Genomic DNA, 20,633 nt, shown 5'->3' on the forward strand with positions numbered 1-20,633 from the left:
GTAGAGAGAATGGAGCGAAACAGAATGACTTCAAGAGTGTATCAGTCTGTAGTGGAAGGAAGGCGGGGTAGGGGTCGGCCTAGGAAGGGTTGGAGGGAGGGGGTAAAGGAGGTTTTGTGTGCGAGGGGCTTGGACTTCCAGCAGGCATGCGTGAGCGTGTTTGATAGGAGTGAATGGAGACAAATGGTTTTTAATACTTGACGTGCTGTTGGAGTGTGAGCAAAGTAACATTTATGAAGGGATTCAGGGAAACCGGCAGGCCGGACTTGAGTCCTGGAGATGGGAAGTACAGTGCCTGCACTCTGAAGGAGGGGTGTTAATGTTGCAGTTTAAAAACTGTAGTGTAAAGCACCCTTCTGGCAAGACAGTGATGGAGTGAATGATGGTGAAAGTTTTTCTTTTTCGGGCCACCCTGCCTTGGTGGGAATCGGCCGGTGTGATAATAAAAAATAATAAAAAAAAAAAAAAATCCAAATACCTACAAAAACCTCTCACATTGATAAACATCTACAGAGTTCCACAGTCAAACATTAGCCAATTTAGTCAAAACCTAGGAAGTATGATAACTGATGCACGCATGAACAAAGATCACTTACTACTCTCAGGTGACTTCAATATAAATCTCCTGCAAGACCAGGACCCACACGTTACTGAATTCACAAACACAATGAGTAACTGTATGTTACTACCAACAGTAACAAAACCTACAAGAGTTACAGAGACTAGTGTTTCCCTACTTGACCACATCTGGACCAACACCATATCCCCTTTAAAATCAGGCATAATTACAGATAATACCACAGACCACTACCCTACTTTCCTCATAACAACTCTTGGTAAACTACCCCAAGACACTACTAAAGTCACCTTCAGACTTCACAATGAGGCAGCCATTAATAACTTCACAACAGCAGTAGCAAACATTGATTGGCACACTGAGCTAGAAATCTATACAGATATTGACGAATATATTAATAATTTTCTAAAAAAGACCCAATACCTCTATAACAAGCACTGCCCTAAAAAAACTAAACAGATGACAGCTAAGAGACTGAACAGTCCCTGGCTAACACCCAGCATTCTCAAATCCATAAATACAAAACACCAATATGAAAAACAGTACAGAATGGGTCACATAACCAGAGACCAAACAAAACGTTACTCGTCAATCCTAACCAGCCTGATAAGAAGGGCAAAAAAATTGTATTATGAGAACAGATTATCCAACTTACGAGGTGATATAAAAAAGACCTGGAAAACCCTATTAGAAATTCTTGGAACAAAAAAGATATCACGAAATAGCGAAATAAAATTAGTTTGTAGATGAATGGTTCAGAGAACCGACATATTGATAAATTAGACACATGTGCAACTCTTGGGTATCTTTATTGGGGAAACGTTTCGCCACGCAGTGGCTTCATCAGTCCATACATAGGAGAAACTTGAAGAACAGGAGGAGAATGAGGTAATCAGTCCCTCAACCTTGAGTCGATGTGTTCAGTCCATCGACTCAAGGTTGAGGGACTGATTACCTCATTCTCCTCCTGTTCTTCAAGATTCTCCTATGTATGGACTGATGAAGCCACTGTGTGGCGAAACGTTTCCTCAATAAAGATACCCAAGAGTTGCACATGTGTCTAATTTATCAACATGTCGGTTCTCTGAACCATTCATCTACAAACCTGTCAGACACTGCAACTTCTTGGGATCTTAATACTTAGGAATTCTTCGCTTGCCTAATTCTTGGGCACAACCTACTTCCACATTGAACAAATGTGACACTACCTATGACTGCTACACCTCTCCTGCCATACGGTTTATAAGCTGCTTCTCCGCTCATCTGCCGTATTCTACTCAAGATTGATGGACTGAACACATCGACTCAAGGTTGAGGGACTGATTACCTCATTCTCCTCCTGTTCTTCAAGTTTCTCCTATGTATGGACTGATGAAGCCACTGTGTGGCGAAACGTTTCCCCAATAAAGATACCCAAGAGTTGCACATGTGTCTAATTTATCGAAATAAAATTAGCAAAATCAGATGAACCCCAACTCCCACCAACAGAAACAGCAAACAGACTCAATGATTTCTTCTCCACTATAGGACAAAACCTTGCCAATAAAATCCCAAGCTCAGATACCCCACCAAATGACTACCTCACCGGCAACTACCCGAACACACTGTTCCTAGCTCCAACTAACCCTTATGAAGTCTCCCTTATTATCACCGCACTAAAAAACAAGGCAGGAGATTTAAATACCTTACCACCCTTTATATACAAAAAACTGTCACAAGTGCTATCACCAATCATTGCAACACTCTTTAACAAATCCATAGAATCCTCCACCTTCCCTACAGTACTCAAAATAGCAAGGGTCACCCCGATCCACAAAGGAGGAGACCAAACAGAGTTGAATAACTATAGGCCAATATCCAACTTACACCCTCTCTCAAAAATCTTCGAAAAATTAATTCATAAACGAATCTACTCCTACCTTATCTCCCAAAACATACTCAACCCCTGCCAATTTGGATTCAGGCCTAATAAAAATACTAATGATGCTATTATACACATGCTAGAACATATATACACTGCAATAGAGAAAAAAGAAGTCCCACTGGGGATCTTCATTGACTTACGTAAAGCTTTTGATACAGTTGACCATGACTTGCTCCACGTAAAATTGTCACACTATGGTATAAGAGGGCACTCCCTCAACTACCTCAAGTCATACCTCAGCAACAGAAGCCAATATGTGTACGTAAATGGGGCAAACTCTTCTGCGCAACCAATTACAGTTGGTGTCCCACAGGGAAGTGTCCTTGGCCCTCTTCTCTTTCTCCTATACATAAATGACCTTCCAAATGCTTCGCAATTACTCAAACCCACACTATTTGCAGATGACACTACATACGTCTTCTCTCACCCGAGCCCAGTCACGCTAGCCAATACTGTAAATACCGAATTACAGAAAATATCTACCTGGATGAGGACTAACAAACTTACACTAAACATTGACAAAACCTACTTCATTCAGTTTGGTAACAGAGCTACAGATGTCCCTCTTAACATAATGATAAACGGATCACCTATCACAAAGCTAACAGAGGGAAAATTCTTAGGAATCCACCTTGATAATAGACTCAAATTTCATACACATATACAACAAATTTCTAAGAAAATTTCCAAGACTGTAGGCATACTATCGAAGATACGGTACTATGTTCCACAGTCAGCCCTCCTGGCCCTATATCACTCTCTTATTTACCCCTATCTCACCTATGGAATTTGTGCATGGGGCTCAACAACAATTAACCATCTCAGACCACTAATTACCCAACAAAAGGCTGCAGTTAGAATGATAACAAATTCTCACTACAGGCAGCACCCTCCACCAATATTCAATACACTAAACCTACTCACCATACAAAACATCCATACTTATTACTGCACCTATTACATACATAGAACACTTAACTCTGATATTAACCCTCCCCTCAAACATCTCCTTGCCAACCTCAACAGAACACATGACCATAACACAAGGCACAGATTACTCTTTGATGTTCCTCGTGTCCATCTCACACTATGCAAAAACTCAATGCACATAAAAGGCCCTAAAATCTGGAATTCATTACCTGTAAATATAAAAGAAACACTACCTTTTATAAATTCAAGTCTCTTCTCAAAGATCACTTACTCACCCAAAACCAAATAAATACTGAATAACTGAACCTTATAAATTGTATATCTTAAATGTTTCTCACAATTATATCACATAAATGTTAAACCTAAAACCCAATCTAACTTTATTATTTTTTAAATACACTACCTAACAAAATACTCCATACGACTGAATGTACAACAATGCATGCAACCATATGACCTGTCTTTGTAATACTCATTTGTGCTTTATAGTTATCTGTTTACAATAATGTATTATCACTGATTTCATCATTGCTTAGTTAATTTTAAGCCAGCCCGAAATGCTATGCATAGTATAAGTGGCATGCTCCTCTAATCTGTATTTTTTTGTACCTCTGTATGTATGCTCAAATTGTAAATAAATAAATAAATAAATAAATAGTTATCTGTTTACAATAATGTCTTATCACTGATTTCATCATTGCTTAGTTAATCTTAAGTTAATTGTAAGCCAGCCTGTAATGCTATGCATATAAGTGGCTTTGGCATGCTGCTCTTACCTGTATTTTTTGTACCTCTGTTTGTATGCTAAAATTTCTAAATAAATAAATAAATAAATAGAAGATCCCTTAGGCCTGTGACTGTATGACGTCACGGGGTACAGCTTGAGTCAGGGTGAGACGCGCTGCCTCGTTCTCACTCGACGGACCACCAACAAGCAGGCAGAACAGGGCAGGCCTGGGCTCCCACCTCTCATCCACAGTCTGACAATATATAGTGTTACCATCCAACAAGGTGTTTACCTTCAACCCTTGTATCTCCTTAACCCTTTGAGGGTCGACAGGCCCTCTCAGAAACTCGTTCTCAGGGTCGACCAAATTTAAAAAAAAAAAAAAATAATTTTTTCTTATGAAAAGATAGAGAATCTTTTCCCGATCATAATGACACCAAAATTATGAGATTTGATGGAAAACTTACGGAATTATGCTCTCGCGAAGTTAGCGGTCTCGGCGATGTTTACGCATCGCCGATTTTGCCCAATTTGAGCCCCATTTTCGGCCAATTCCTCTGTACTAGTCGACAAAAAACATGAATATATCGCTAGAACTACATTTTTTCTATTGAATAAGTGCAAGAAACCACCCATTTACCATTTTCAACTATCCAATACAGTGGTCAGAATTTAGCAATTTTGCCAGTTTCACACAAATTTCAAAAAATGCCAATTTCCGAATAGGGTCCAGAACAAACAAGAAATACATTCCTGGCACTAAAATGACATTTCCCCTGTTCATTAGTCACGTCTCAAGGCCCCTCTTACATTCTTTTGCTTTCCACTTTGAATTTTTATTCTCACAAAAAATAGAAGATTTACTGTTATGCATACTACTGCATTAGTGTAAAAAATGATATAAATCATATTAGCGCACTTGCAAAAGAATATTAGACTCGCCAATTGACGTGTATTGGACGCTTGGCATGATTTGTTTACTTTTGAACTTTGGTAAAAATCGAACATTTCTGCTACTTTGAGCTCAATTTCAAGGTACTTTTCATTGTAAAACCAGTCAAAATCATCTCAATTTCTGTGATATGCCTTCCATTCTATAAAATGAGACCAGGAAAACTAGAATACAACAATAAATACCATACAAAAATACAGTGCAAAGTCGCTGTTTTATTCTAAGAAAATGGTCAAAGTTTTTTTTTTCTCATTATGCATTGTGTGCTGCAGGATTTTTTTTATACCGTGCACACTGACCACATATACATTCTTTCATATAGAGGCCTACCAGCCTTTTCCCGCGAGATTTGACGGCGCTAGAATTTATGCGTACTAGTACGTCGAAAACCCCTGCGCGTAAGACGTACTAGTACGTCCGAAACCCTCAAAGGGTTAAGAACCCCTATGACAGAGAGAGAGAGAATGAGAGAGAGAATGAGAATGAATGAATATCTCTTCAGAGGTTTTCTTTAAAATGTTTTAAATTTTAATAGTGACCTAAAATACGTTAAGATTTTTTTATATATACATGTATATTTAGATTTCACCCTTTAGAGAAAAGAAGTTTTCCAAGGTATAACGTCATTACAGTGTGCACACAGACTGGTCAGTTTTTCTTCTTGTAGCAACCTATATCTTCCATTGCTGTTTGTCCTCTTGTGGGTTTATTGAGTTAGTAATTGTTTTATTTGTATGCCAGATGCACATTTGAAATTTTGTTGAACAATGTAGTATATAATTTTCTATCTGACTGAATTGATTCCCTAGGTGAACAAGGTAATAAGATAAAAAGTTTACACCACAACATTTGACTTACAGTCACGGTAATAAAGATGAGGATTGTGGTGAGGTTGTCTCCCGAATCCCTAACAGATGAGAAAATTACACTTGCTGCCACTAACGTGGATGAAACCATGAGTCTTCTGCAAAAACTTCCTTCAGATCAGTGCTATAACTTGAATGCATTAATTAAATAGTCCTAACAGAATGTTTAGGAGTAGATGGAAAGATTGTAGAATCTCTGTATTTATCTAACCTTTTAACTGTGTCAAATGGAGTAGCACTCAGATGATGACTGTGTCCAACATACTAGTATGCACAATTTTTTACGTCTTCAAATACTCCATCTAAAAATATTTTTGACCTTAGCTTAACTGAGGTCAAGAATGTTGCTTTTGAAAAATTTTGATACCAGGCGGGTTCATGCAGAGCATCAGGTAAACTCCAGGTAACTCTGCCTAACTAGCATAAATAAACATTGAAACCAGGAGCTAGTTTTCCACCACCTTTTTTCCTACCAGCAAACAGGGTGTGGAAATGCCAGAACAATGCATTATTCATTCTAAATTTAATAAAATTTCATGATACTAGCAGTAGAATTCAGCATTGTGTATGTGTTTGTGTGTGTGCGTGTGTTTTCACATACACATTCACTATGCAACATTTATTATACTGTAGTTAATCACTTCTTTCTTTGAAATAAGCTGAATAATGCAAATGTATGCTACTTCTCATAAATTTCATTACAGAGTGGACAATAGTCCAAATAACAGCACAGAGTGGTGGAGAGTGTAACTTCCAGAAGATTGGCACTCTCCCTTCCACCCCTGGACTGTACATATCCCGCTGCACATGTGGTCTGCAACCAGTTGTAACTGTGCAGGTATAAATATGAGATTAAATCAAGACCAAATCATTAGAAGATTGATTGTGATTGCCTTATTTTTACTCTGTAACTGTTGTATATGCACCAAGTCAGTTGAATTACAAATCTTAAGTTAGTTGTATCAGGAGTTTTGTGCTGTGTTGTAATGATACCCATACTGATAGTTTTCACTTGTGCTTGCTGTTAATGATGTGTAGAAGCTTGTGTGACATAGTTTGTTTTGTATTTTTACGCTATAAAACAAATGCAACAACAAATCTCACTGCTCTGTGTTGTTTGCTCGCTTCATTCTTCTGGGATATCCACGGTTTTGCAGTTAAATTTGCTGTTAAAATTATTATGAGTGGGCTTTGTATTGCAGTTTTACAATTTTTTTTGAGCACGGTAACATTCACGAGGGGTTCAGGGAACCAGGTTAGCTGGACTTGAGTCCTAAAAGTGGGAAATACAGTGCATGTGAAAGGAGGGGTGGAGATATGTTGCAATTTTTGATCTGCAGTGTAAGTGTGGCTCTAGCAAGACAATGATGGAGTGAATGATGATGAAAGTGTTTCTTCTTTTTTGGGTCACCCTGCCTCAGTAGGACACAGCTGATGTGTTAAAAAAGAAAAAAAATGTTGGATCATTACAATCAGTAAAATATTTACTAGGCAGTGATGCAATGATGAGCAAGAGTCAGTGTTGTGAGTGAATAAAACTGTACATAAGGAATAGAGAAAGTTTATTTAGGTTTTGTTTTAGAATAGGTTAAAACAAAGGCAGAACTGCTTGATCATTAATGTTGACCAGGTTGTCAAAATATATACTCTTACATATTTAGAAAATAATGACTGATATCTTGTCACCCTGCTTCGGTGGGAAATGGCTGACATATTAAAAAAAAAAAATCTTGTTAAGTTTTCATCTGTTTTTCCAGTCTAAATAAACTTAATTTAACTTCATATGTTTCCTAGCAGACCAAAAACATGTCACTTGATTTCTCTTGATACTTTTTTATATTTTTGTTGTCTTTATATTTTTTAGGGGCTTGAGCATCCAACAGGCTTATCTGAATATGTTGGATAGAAGTGCACTTAGACAAAGGATTTTTTCATAGATGTGCTGTTGGAGTGGGAGCAGGATAACTTTTGTGAAGGGATTAATAGAAACCGGTTAGCGAGACTTGAGTCTTGAAGGTGGGAAGGGCAGAGCCTTCATGCTGAAATAGAGGTGCAGATGTTGCAGTCAGAGGGTAATATGTGATTGTGATGTCAGCACACTTCTGGAAAGGCTGACTGAATGAATATGATTTTTTTTTTTTTTGGGGGGGGGGGTCACCCTACTTTGGTGGAAGATGGCTGTTGAGTAAAAAAAGAAAAAAAAAAAAAGATTATTTTGTAAATTTAAGATTTTTCCTATGCACATATTATATGGGCTGTTTGAAAATACTTGAAACTTGTCTTCACACAGTTGTATTTATTTAGAGGTAGTGATGATAAATCTTCAGTAATATTTTAAGGTATCCCATCACTAGTATTGACTAAATTCATATAGGCTGTAATGTTATAAAAAAAAAAATATGAATTTAGGCTTATTTTGATCATTTGGTATTAAAGGGTATTTTAAAATTAATGTTTGTAAATATACATCTTAGGCAGTGGCAGCTCCCAAAGATAAAGGGTGCGGGGAATCCAGCAGGAGGTGGAACTTATAAAGGAAGAAAACAAAATTATTAACAAGGACTACCGAGACCAGTAGCAGAAATACTTCACCAAGAGAGAATGCTTAATAATAAACTTATGGTATTTTGTTTATACTGGCTTATTGGTTGTATTGGGCAGTACTAAATATCAATTATTTGCAATAATTTTCTTAGTAATCTTCCATAGTATTTGCATATTATACTTTTTCCTTCTTTTAACACAGCCATCTCCCACCAAGGCAGGGTGGCCCAAAAAAGAAAAGGTTTCACAATCATTCACTCTATCACTGTCTTGCCAGAGGCGCACTTACACTACAGTTATAAAACTGCAACATTAACACCCCCTCCTTCAGAGAGAAGACATTGTACTTCCTATCTCCAGGACTCAAGTCCAGTCTGCCGGTTTCCCTGAATCCCTTCATAAATGTTACCCTGCTCACACTCCAACAACACGTCAAGTCCTAAAATCCATTTGTCTCCATTCACTCCTATCTAATATGCCCACACATGCTTGCTGCATATTATACTACAGTGCTATATTTGTATTTAGGAATTATGTGAATAGCTGAATGTATTCTTGTCTTTTATGCAGGTCATATTGACTGATGCTGAATTCTTATTTTCCTCTATTGCAGTGTGTTGTTATGAGTATGGAGGTGGCCTGGTTGCGACACTGGTGCTGCTTGTTAGTTGGCTCTCTTGACACTCGTGATCAGTGCCTCCTGGAGGAAACTACTGCTCGTATACTAGCTAACTGCAAGGTACCCCTCGCAGACAATCAGAAGCAACTGCTGCAGGTTAGAACTTCGTAATAAATGTACTGCTATTATTACATCTTTCAAAACTTTGCCTCTCAAGCCTAATATTTGTACATATCTTGTTTTCTAATTTATAATTTTTTCTGTTATCAGTATTATTGTATGTATATGTATTAATGCCAGTTTTATTCACTAGTCTTTATTATCAGAGTTCTTCAATGTAGTTTAATTGTAACATTACCTAGCATTTCTAAGCGCATAAAATAAAAGGATGGTCCCTTGCAAGGTAAATCATGTGCTAGTGAAAGTGCTGTAAATATTTCCTCTTTTGTCTTATTTTGTATTTTATATTTAATAATCAGTGATTAAGTAGAACTGAATGCATAATTTCATATATAGTACGTGTCATGGCATTATGCCGGGTGAGCGCCCCGGCATACTGCCATGATGAAAATCAAAGGCCTACTATGGGGGGATGTCTTTTTTCATCAGTGCATTCTGCTGGGTAGCAGATGTTAGCATGACGTCATGGCCTTCCTCCACACTTCACAATGACTTCTCATTGCTCACATGGCTGCCGTGGTGAGAGGAAGTGTTGCAATTTTGTCTCTCATCTGTCCCATCTTTTGTCCAGTGTTCCCTTTGGTTTTGGGGCTATACATCTTTGATTATGGGTAAAAGGAAGTCTTTAACACCTGAAACTATAACTCAGATCATAGGGCTTCACAAAACTGGGCACCAGATGAAAGAAACAGTGGAGAATGTTGGTGTGTGTGAGCGTTCAGTGAGGAACTGGTGCAGCGTTTCCAAACTGGTGGTGGTGTCGAGTTACCGTCTGCCAAACCTTGGCCTGGCCCCTCGAAGAAGACATCTGTTCATACCTTAACTGTGTTAAAGAAGCAGTTACTCTCTCATTGCTTCTAACATCTGCTACCCAGCAGAATGCACTGACAAAAAAAAAAAAACCTGTATGGGGGCTCATCATGGCATAATGCCATGATGAGCACCATATTTCTCAATAACTTCACTTCAGTGATTGTAATATTTGTAGCATAGCAGGCGATAATACTGATTTATTCAATAAATGTAATGGAGATTTTTGAATGATACACTTCACTTTCAGTAAAAAATGTTACTTTAAAAAGAAAATTAAAAAAATTATTTTTAAATTTTTTCAGTATATTATTAGCTGCCCATTACCATTGGAAAAAAAGAACGGATTGGAACTAGACTTCTCTGTTAATGTGCGTGCAAGTGTAGCATCCTTACTTAGTGCATCGGTGAAAAGTCATTGTGTCAAACACCTCTATGCTGCTATCCAGAAAGAGGAAGCAACGTTGGAGCGATTGCAACGAGCTCAGAGACATCCAGTAATACTTGTTCTGGACAAGGTAATTTTAATTTCAGGCGATGAGAATTAGTGTACGAGTTCAGAGCAATAGTATAAACTTTCTAGAAGAATTCCCTTTTCAGTTACTTTAATTTATATTTTATTTTTTCTTTATTTAAATCCTACTCAATTGATAATTATTAGGACTATGATGGTGACTTATGTCACTTCTAATAGCTCATGATCACTTTTACCAAGTGGATTTATTGTATTTAAACCAAGGATATCTTTTCTTTTCTAAAAGCACTAGATTTAATGTGGATGTCGTTTTGCCTTTTCTCACGGGAATTGCTTCATTGTTGAGTATGGATGCATGATGTGCAGTGTCTGTGATGAGTGGGGTAGAATTTGCTGAAGCAGGGTGACCCAAAAAAAAAAAAATTTACCATCATTCACACTATCACTGCTTTGCTAGAGGCACCAGATAAGATAGTTTAGATGTCCCTCTAAACAGTAAATATCATACTGCATAGAAAATTAATTTGAATATGATTTTAAAGTAGCTCCCTCTTTCAGAGCATTGTCTCACTACCATGGGAGATGATGTGGATATTAAGAGATCAGCCAGTCACTAGGATGCCAAGTATTTGTATGCTATTGCTGTTATATCAGGTAAACTTTTCAAGTATTTTTTTGAAAGTTTTTAGATTCCCTAGTTTCACAGTACATTATTAGGATGTATTTCTTTTCATTAAAGTTAATTTTATGTATTATATCAACATGTTTTCTTTAAAAAATGTGTGATTTAATAAGAAAATATTTAAATTTACAATTCTTGTTTCCTTGGGAGGAAGATGTGTTGTTTGCAAGGAGACCTTCATTACATTTTATCCAAGACTGCCTTACTGAAAATTAAAAAAACTCACATACACTGCCTTACAAGGCAAATGAGCACCATGAGGTGAGGCTTGGGAGAGGTCATAAGTGAAGCCATGGGAAGAGAAGCAGACCAAACAATATGTATTCTTAAGTGTTGATTTGCATGAAGGTGGGGGAGGCATGGGTCAGGCTCATAGGAAACTTTTTCATTATATAGACTACTTACATACAAAATAAGCAATGGAACCTGCCAGTGTGTACATTCCAGTATTTTGTTCAGTAGTATCAGATATAGTGAATGTCTGTTGGCTGCTTCCAGAATCTTTTTTTTACCTCCTGATATAATTGAAATGCCACTCCATAGTTCATGATGAGTGAATGTAAGTTGCTGTGATTGATGCACATGGTGTTGACATTGTCCACCCAGGTAAGCATAATTGTGTTCTTGCAGGCGAGTCTGAATGTCACACCCTGCTTCCTGATGTAAATCTTACTGTGTCCCTCACATGGAATGCTGTAAATCCCTGCAGCAGTGTTACTCTTGGGCCTGCTCTGGTTTTGCTGATTATGACATCAATGTCCATGCTGGCTTTTCAGGATATAGGGATGATACTGGAGGCAACCAGTCTTGTGGAACTAATTGTGTCTAGTATGTTGGGTTGGGGATGTTGCCTCCTGCATAATACCAGAATCCATCAGAGTGCAGGCACTGTACATATTTCTAACCTTCAGTATTCATGTCCAGCTAATCAAGAGTTCTGAATCCCTTCTGAAATATTACCTTGCTCACCCTTCAATGGCACTTCAAGCTATAAAATCCACTTGTCTCCCCTCTGATCTAACATGCTCACACAAGCTTGCTGGATGCTTAAGCCATTATCACTTGTAACCATTTTTAATCCCTTCCCCAAACCGTTCCTTTCAAGCCAGTTTTATGCACTTTCTTTGTCATTCTACTGTTTTCCATTCTCTCTAAATGCCCAAACCACAACAACCCCTCCTCAGCCCTCTGAATTATAATTTCTACGCTTCAAACTGCATATTGTTCACACACATTATCCTCATGTGTGACGTCTCGACTGTCTTCAGCCTCCTCCTTGCTGCTATGTTGAAAGCTTTTGCCTTACACCCATATAAAAGTATTGATACCATTAGAATCTGGTCCGTTACTCCTCTTTTTTTTTTTTTTGCCCCATAGGTAAAGTTCTTACTTTCCACAGATGCCACTTATATTTTTCCCTTTGTCTGTTCTGTGGTTCACTTAGCCTTTCATAGACCCAACTGCCAACAACTCCACTCCCAATTTTTTTTTTTTTTTTTTGTAACACACTGGCCATTTCTCACCAAGGCAAGGTGACCTGAAAAAGAAACACTCATTCCCAAATACTAGTTGAATATAATCATATTCAGTTAATTCTTAAACACTGGTGATCAAGAGATTTGGAAGTACAGTACATGTTTTGAGAGGAACAGCTGCCACTTCTGATCATTATTTAATGGAGTGTATGAAGAATGCTGTTAGTAAGAAAAAAATGAATGGGGACAAGGATGGTTAGTGAAAGGTTTGAGCAACTGTTGGAAGAAAGGATGGTTGTCATGATAGAATGTTATAAGAAGGGTGTCAAAGAGGTGTGGTATGAATTTAACCCTTTCAGGGTCGACAGGCCCTCTCCCAGACTTGTTCTCAGGGTCGACAAATTTAAAAAAAAAAAAAAAATATTTTTTCGTATGAAAAGATAGAGAATCTTTTCCCGATCATAATGACACCAAAAGTATGAAAGTTGATGGAAAACTTACAGAATTATGCTCTTGTGAAGTTAGCGGTCTCGACGATGTTTACACATCAGCGATTTTGCCCACTTTGAGCCCTATTTTCGGCCAATTCCAGTGTACTGGTCGACAAAAATCATAACTATTTCGCTAGAACTCCATTTTTTCTATCGATTGAGTACAAGAAGCCACCCATTTACTGATTTCAGCTATCCAATAAAGTGGTCAGGATTTAGCAATTTTGCCAATTTCATACAAATTTCAAAAGATGCCAATTTCCAAATAGGGTCCAGAATAAACAAGAAAGACATTCCTGGCTCTAAAATAACATTTCCTCTGTTCATTAGTCACGTCCCCACACCTCTCTTACATTCTTTTGCTTTCCACTTTGAATTTTTATTCTCACAAAAAATAGAAGATTTACTGTTATGCAAACTACTTCATTAGTGTAGAAATGGTATAAATAATATCAGCACACTTGTGAAAGAATATTAGACTCACCAGTTGACGTGTATTGGACGCATAGCATGATTTGTTTACTTTTGAACTTTTGCAAAAATCGAAGATTTCTGCTATTTTGAGCTCAATTTCAAGGTACTTTTCATTGTAAAACCAATCAAAATCATCTTAATTTCTGTAATATGTCTTCCATTCTATAAAATGAGACCAGGAAAACTAGAATACAACCATAAATACCATACAAAAATACAGTGCAAAGTCACTGTTTTAAACCAAAAACACTGTCAAAGTTTTTTTTTCTCATTACGCACTGTGTGCTGCAGGATTTTTTTTATACTACGCACACTGACCACATAGACCCATTCTTTCATATGTAGGCCTACCAGCTTTCTCTCACTAGATTTGAAGGCGCTAGAATTTAGGCGTACTAGTACGTCAAAAACCCTGGTGCATAAGCCGTACTAGTACGTCAGAAACCCTGAAAGGGTTAAAAGTTTAGTGTTTGTGTGCAGCAGGAGTTAAAGGTTACAGGAGAAAATGATTGTTAGAACATTGAGATGGAAATGGTGGAAAGGGAGTAAAATTGCAGTGCATCTTTAAAAGATGGATAGGGATGATGAATTAGACACATTTATATTGGGGTATCTTTATTTGTAGATGTTTTGCCATCCTGTGGCTTTATCAGTGCAATACATGGACATAATATAATAGTCACTGGATAGTGAAACATCAAGTAGCGATATCCAAATATTGCACATATCTAATTCATCATCTTGTCAGTATTTATTTATTTATTTATTTATTTATTTATTTAAAAATTTGAGCACACATACAGAGGTACAACAAATACAGGTAAGAGCAGTATGCCAAAGCCACTTATACTATGCATAGCATTATGGGCTGGCTTAAAATTAACTTAAGATTAACTAAGCAATGATGAAATCAGTGATAAGACATTAATGTAAACAGGTTACTATAAAGCACAAGTGAGTATTACAAAGACAGGTCATATGGTTGTATGCATTGTTGTACATTCAGTAGAATGGAGTATTCTGTTAGGTAGTGTATTTAAAAAATAATAAAGTTAGATTGGGTTTTAGGTTTAACATTTATGTGATATAATTGTGAGAAACATTTAAGATATACAATTTATAAGGTTCAGTTATTCAGTATTTATTTGGTTTTGGGTGAGTAAGTGATCTTTGAGAAGAGACTTGAATTTATAAACAGGTAGTGTTTCTTTTATATTTACAGGTAATGAATTCCAGATTTTAGGGCCTTTTATGTGCATTGAGTTTTTACATAGTGTGAGATTGACACGAGGAACATCAAAGAGTGATCTGTGCCTTGTGTTATGGTCATGTGTTCTGTTGAGGTTGGCAAGGAGATGTTTGAGGGGAGGGTTAATATCAGAGTTAAGTGTTCTATGTATGTAATAGGTGCAGTAGTAAGTATGGATGTTTTGTATGGTGAGGAGGTTTAGTGTATTGAATATTGGTGGAGTGTGCTGCCTATAGTGAGAATTTGTTATCATTCTAACTGCATATCAATGATATACATGGACAGGGATGTTGAGGCTCGGTGGCTCAACATTGGACCACTATGTCTGGGCTCATTTGGAAGTACAGCTAGAAGTCAAGTGATATGTTTTCTTTTTTTTTTTTAAGTACCCTAGGTGTTTTAGTGTGAAATAGACATTAATTTAAAAGAAAAAACTTTAATTTATAGAGGTTGTTTTTAGTTTTGAGTCAAAATTTAAAAAAAACAATGTATATCAAAAAAATAAACAAATTCTTAAGTTCAGTACAACTCCCTAAGAAATATTCCATTATTGTTTTGTTTATTGATGTTTTTTATTTTTATTTTTTAATGCATTTTTTCCCATTCTTTGTCTCAGCATCACTCTTGCCGACGTTCAAGTGTCCTAGTTCAAGTAAGGCTTTGATCTGTTGGATCCAGATAACAACTTGCCAAGAACACAAGAACGTTTAAAGTCTGTGTTTGACGAGACTGGCTGGCAAGGTATTACACCTCGCAGACCTACTCACCAGGAATTCAGAGATGCTATCACTAACCAAGATTTATTTGTGTGAGTTCCAAGCTTTTTTTAACTAAGCTCGTGATATGGGTAATGTGGATATTTTGAATCTTTTAGCATTAACACTTTGTCTTGTGTTGCTGAATGTGATTACTTGTCCAGTTTACGTGTGTATATAGTCATGTATACATACATGATGCATATACATTAAAATGTTCATATTCATGGGGGTAATGTTTCTGTAGATTTAATAAGTATGGGAATTTTATGAAACTTTTAACACTTGAGGCAAAATATTTTTTAATACTAACTTAAAACTCATATTTTTGACTGATATTTTTTTTTTAACATGCTGGCCATCTCTCGCCATGGTAGGATGACCCGAAAAAGAAACACTATCACTGTCTTGCCAGAGGCACACAGATATGACAGTTCAAATGTCCCTCCAAATAGCAAATATCCTAAACCCCTCCTTACAATCTTGTTCTGTAAATCAGTGCATTAAACCCAAAAACAAATGAGGAAAAATTATATCCAAAATTCAGTTATTGCTCCTGTACTGCAGAAGTATAACAGAGATTTATAACAGAGCCATCACTTTCTTAGGTATCCAGCAAGAGTGAGGTAAGTATTCTTAAGAGAAGACTAAAGCATAATCACAGAACTGTACACTTCCTGGTATCTATATCCATTTTACCCATACCCCATTCACTCATTTCTTGCATTTTCTTGTATCTCTTCCTCTTCTCATGAATGTTTTTTTTTTTCTTGTATGACTCATTATGTTTTCACATTTAATTCACCCAAACACCCTGCCTCTTGACTCACAAAATTGCAATAATACTGTTTGAAATAAATCACTGAATGAGCAGGGTTCAAAGCCATGGCAGGTGAGTCGTAAAACGCTAGTCTGCAAGTGTTAGTACTTGCCTGCCATGGGTTTGAGCCCTATCCCTCCTGTGATTTGATAACCCTGCCTCTCTTATATGTCATATGTTTTTCTAATACCGGGTATGATATATTATATATGATATATTATGATATATTGGCAGTTTGGAGGGATATGTTGTGTATCTTTATATGTGTATGCTTCTAGACTGTTGTATTCTGAGCACCTCTGCAAAAACAGTGATAATGTACGAGTGTGGTGAAAGTGTTGAATGATGATGAAAGTATTTTCTTTTTGGGGATTTTCTTTCTTTTTTGGGTCACCCTGCCTCGGTGGGAGACGGCCGACTTGTTGAAAAAAAAAAAAAAATTCTGGTCATGGCTCAGGTAGTCAGTACATGCCAGGTGAACTGGTTGAAGGAGTTGATTGCAGGGCATTGGTTCTGCTCTATGGTTGTGCTTCCGTACGTCTAGCACCCTGAGGACGAATTCCAGACCTGTGGGGGGTTGTTCTCAACTACTTAATAGCATACAGGTATGTTAAAATTTGAGAACTCATTGTAATAATACAATATACAGCAGTGCCTATTTATTACAGTACTTTTTTTTTACCTTACTATGTATCTACTCTAGGTAGTAGGTTGGTAGACAGCAGCTGCTCAAGGAGGTACTACCGTCCTGCCAAGTGAGTGTAAAATGAAAGCCTGTAATTGTTTTACATGATGGTAGGATTGCTGGTGTCCTTTTTTCTGTCTCATAAACATGCAAGATTTCAGGTACATCTTGTTACTTTTACTTACACTTAAGTCACACTACACATACATGTACAAGCATATTTCTTCTTTCAACGTACCAGCCGTATCCCACTGAGGTGGGGTGGCCCAAAAGAAAAAACTGAAGTCTCTCCTTTTAAATTTAGTAATATATACAGGAGAAGGGGTTACTAGCCCCTTGCTCCCGGCATTTTAGTCACCTCTTACAACACGCATGGCTTACAGAGGAAGAATTCTGTTCCACTTTCCCATGGAGATAAGAGGAAATAAACAAGAACAAGAATTAGAAAGAAAATAGAAGAAAACCCAGAGGGGTGTGTATATATATGCTTGTACATGTATGTGTAGTGTGACCTAAGTGTAAGTAGAAGTAGCAAGACTTACCTGTAATCTTGCATATTTGAGACAGACAAAAGACACCAGCAATCCTACCATCATGTAAAACAATTACAGGCTTTCGTTTTACACTCACTTGGCAGGACGGTAGTACCTCCCTGGGCGGTTGCTGTCTACCAACCTACTACCTACAAGCATATATATATATATATATACATACCCCTCTGGGTTTTCTTCCATTTTCTTTCTAGTTCTTGTTCTTGTTTATTTCCTCTTATCTCCATGGGAAAGTGGAACAGAATTCTTTCTCCATAAGCCATGCGTGTCATAAGAGGCAATTAAAATGCCGGGAGCAAGGGGCTAGTAACCCCTTCTCCTGTATATATTACTAAATTTAAAAGGAGAAACTTTTGTTTCTCCTTTTGGGCCACCCCATCTTAGTGAAATACGGCTGGTACGTTGAAAGAAGAAGACGATGTATCTACTGCTATGGTAGATTGATTCATAAATAAAAACACATTTACCATCATTCATCTATGGCTGTCTTGCCAGAAGCATACAATTCAAATAACCCTTGATATTACAACATCCACACTATTCTTTTAACCATTTGACTGTTTCGGTCGTATATATACGTCTTACGAGCCACCGTGTTTGACGTATGTATACTCATAAATTCTAGCGGCTTAAAATCAAGCAGGAGAAAGCTGGTAGGCCTACATGTGAGAGAATGGGTCTGTGTGGTCAGTGTGCACCATATAAAATAAATCCTGCAGCATGCAGTGCATAATGAGAAAAAAAATCTCAGATCGTGTTTTTTGATTAAAACGCCGACTTTGTGGTGTATTTTTGTATAGTATTTATGGTTGCATTCTCATTTTCTTGGTCTCATTTGATAGAATGGAAAACATTATAGAAATAGAGGTGATATTGATTGGTTTTACTATGAAAATAACCTTGAAATGGAGCTCAAAGTAGGGGATATGTTTGATTTTTGCTGATGTTCAAAAGTAAACAAATGATGTCATTTTCCAATAAATGTCCAAATACTCATTTTAATATGCAGTCATGAATGGGTTGACATTATTTGTACAATTATTACAATATTGCAGTAGTCTGCATAACAGTAAATCTTCTATTTTTTGTTTGAATAAAAATTCAAAATAGAAAGCAAGAGTAATATCACAGGGGCCTGGAGACATGACTGATGAACAAAGAAAATGTTATTTTAGAGCCAGGAATGTCTGCATTGTTCATTCTGGACCTTATTTTGAAATTGTCATATTTTTTTAATTTTCGTGAAATTGGCCAAATTGCAAATTTCTGACCACGTTACTGGGTAGTTGAAATTGGTAAATGGGCAGTTTCTTGTACTCAATCGATAGAAAAAATGGAGTTCTAAAGAAATAGCTATGAGTTTGGTCGACTGGAACAATGGAATTAGCCGGAAATAGGGCTCAAAGTGGGCGATATCGCTGATTTGTAAATATTGCCAAGGTTGCTAACTTCGTGAGAGCGGAATTCCATCAGTTTTCCATCAAATTTCATTCTTGTGGTGTCATTACAATCGGGAAAAGATTTTTTTCTACTTTATCCTTTTAAAATGCACCACCACAGGTGGTGAGATGACTGATGCTCCACACTCCATGAAAAAACTTTGGTTTTTGGAACTTTTCAAATTTCAGAATTTCAGATAAAGAGATGTGGACCTGTATAATGATTATAATCTGTATATGTTGGCCCTCGAACACAGGTGAGAGAGATACGTGATAATATACACTTGGAAGATGGAGGGATTGGTACCAAACCTGCACACGAAAATCACTCCCTATGAATGCAAAAGACTCGGCAGGAGATGCAACATTCCCCCAATGAAAAGCAGGGGTGCCATGAGTACATTGAGAGACAACACAATAAGTGTCCAGGCCCCAAGACTGTTCAACTGCCTCCCAGCATACATAAAGGGGATTACCAATAGACCCCTGCCTGTCCAGTGCCTTCTTAAAGGCACTGGACAGGCACCTAAAGTCAGTACTTGACCAACCGGGCTGTGGTTCGTATGTCAGTTTGCATGCGGCCAGCGGTAACAACCTGGTTGATCAGATCCTGATCCACCACGAGGCCTGGTCTCAGACCGAGCCGTGGGGTTGTTGACCCCCGAAACCCTCTCCAGGTAAACTCCAGGTAATATGCACAGTGGAGCATTTGCACATATCTATATGTACATTGTGCACATACATGGGCATGATCACCTACAATTTAGCATGTATATGCTTCACAATAATATCTCATAGATTTCTTTCTTTCAACACACCGGCCGTATCCCACCAAGGCAGGGTGGCCCCCCAAAAAAACGAAAGTTTCTCTTAAATTTAGTAATTTATACGGGAGAAGGGGTTACTAGCCCCTTGCTCCCGGCATTTTAGTCGCCTCTTACAACACGCATGACTTATGGAGGAAGACTTCTGTTCCACTTCCCCATGGAGATAAGAGGAAATAAACAAGAACAAGAACTAGAAAGAAAATAGAAGAATACCTAGAGGGGTGTGTGTATATATATGCTTGTACATGTATGTGTAGTGTGACCTAAGTGTAAGTAGAAGTAACAAGACATACCTGAAATCTTGCATGTTTATGAGACAGACAAAAGACACCAGCAATCCTACCATCATGTAAAACAATTACAGGTTTTCGTTGTACACTCACTTGGCAGGACAGTAGTACCTCCCTGGGCGGTTGCTGTTTACCAACCTACTACCTAGGATCTCATAGATTTGATTTCATAAAATCAGAAATGAAAACACTTTTTTTTTCAGTATAGGAGGTCTAGTTTGAGATATACAAAAATATTTTTTTTTCACTTTTATAAGGAAAGTGCCAACGTTAGAATACCAAGTATAAAAG

The 20,633-nt window shown here is 37.4% G+C and overlaps 1 pseudogene; it reads left to right on the top strand.

Moving 5' to 3' along the window:
- LOC128706621 (uncharacterized) overlaps window positions 1-17,149 on the top strand; it is a 29,669-nt pseudogene extending 12,520 nt beyond the window's left edge.
- Window positions 17,150-20,633: the final 3,484 nt, after the last annotated feature.

Source organism: Cherax quadricarinatus, chromosome 3, assembly GCF_038502225.1.
Source record: "Cherax quadricarinatus isolate ZL_2023a chromosome 3, ASM3850222v1, whole genome shotgun sequence".
NCBI classification, from domain to species: domain Eukaryota; kingdom Metazoa; phylum Arthropoda; class Malacostraca; order Decapoda; family Parastacidae; genus Cherax; species Cherax quadricarinatus.